Below are 1,714 nucleotides of genomic sequence, written 5' to 3' on the forward strand. Positions count from 1 at the left end.
AAGTTACTGAGCTAATTTTTAAATTTTTTTTTGTATTCCTAAATATATTTCCTCCCTCCCCTCCCTTCCTTTCCTTCCTTTCCTTCTTCCTTTCTCTCACACCTTTCTCCTTGACTTCCTCTCCTCCCTCTCTCTCTTCTTTTCTTCTCTGAAACTGGTGACATTTTCGAGCTCCATCCTATTGTACTTCATTAGCAATGTAGCTGGAAGTTAGCTAATTCTAGTCTCAAGATTCAATGTCTCCTATGGAAACCTAGCCAACTTACACATAACAGAGTGTAGTGTTCTTGATGGAAGTCTGATGAACTTAGCCACAGATGACTCTACTTGCCTGGATCCTTCCTGAGGGATACAGTGTTGTTAACCAAGGTACTCTGGGCTGTGTTACACTCCACACTGATCTCTCTATGTTTTGAAAAGGAAGAAAGCCAGTATTTACACAGAATTGGTCAGTAGAAGTGGTTTTACTCAGACTGTCAGATAGAGACTGCCTTGTGGATTCTAGACAACACCTCACTTATGTGATATTGGCTGACTTGAAACAAAGCAAAATAAAACACTGCCCAAGCCCTTACATATCTTCATGTACATTTTGAACATACCAGGATTTCAAACATGATAAGATAGTGCTCATCATTCTTTGTGATAAAAAATTGTATATTTAAAGAAGTCTTGATCAAAATATAATTCTGAAAATACGTAGCTTTTTTGATTTTTCTGGATAGCACAAAAATAAACCAAATATTGTTCCAAATTCTATTGGAATGCTTCTTATGGGTGAATGTTCAACAAGAGGGCAAAGAAAATGAGCTTGGAGCAAAGAAACAAACTTGCCTGTCTCGTGCCCTGGCTTCAGCAGACTATGAGAAGAAGCTAAGTAGAGTCTATCTCCTCCATCTCTGGGAATAAAAATGTGCAACATCCCACTTAAACAGAAGAAGGCATATAATGAGAAGACCCTTACTGTGAAACTGTGTTTCTTCTTGGATCCATATTTGTCTGTTGTCAAAATGTGGGGGCTAGTCTCTGCAGCTCAGTCATTATGGTGTTTGCCTACCATGCATAGTGTCCTGCATTCCATTTCATGCACTCCATAAAACCAGGGGTGGCGATGCATGTCTGCCATCCCAACACTGCATAGGAGGTGGAAGCAGGAAGACTGAGAACTCATGGTGAAGACCAGCCTGGACTACATGAGACTCTGTCTCAAAATGCAAAAGAGGGGCAAGTGACAGGCTCAACAGGTGAGGATGCTTGCTGAGAAGTCTGACAACCTGAGTTATTCCCAGGAAGTACATGGTAAAAGGAGAGAACCAATTTCTGACAGTTTTCTCCTCACTTCCAGATAAGGAATGCATGCATTTCTCCTCACTTCCAGATGGAATGCATGCATCATTGCAACACCCCCACCTCCCCCGATGAGTAAACAAATAGGCACTTTAACAGAAAACTGTGGATAGCATGGATCCAGTTATATCACCCATGCTTTCTTCTCTGGGGCTTACTTTTCTAGCCTGTTTCCCATGCCTTGCCCATGGTAATGTGGTTCTTAATTAATTGTGCTCATTGTTAAGCTACCTTCTTCATTGTCTTTCATAGTATTAATTTCACACAATATTAATTGACACAATATTAACTTTCAATCATGTCAGTGGGTGAATTGTTTTCAAAACAAGGTTTTGCTTACTTTTTTTCATCTTGTAACTCACCTAAC

This window comes from Mus caroli, unplaced genomic scaffold, assembly GCF_978045245.1.
Source record: "Mus caroli unplaced genomic scaffold, Mus_caroli_1 scaffold_17, whole genome shotgun sequence".
NCBI lineage: Eukaryota > Metazoa > Chordata > Mammalia > Rodentia > Muridae > Mus > Mus caroli.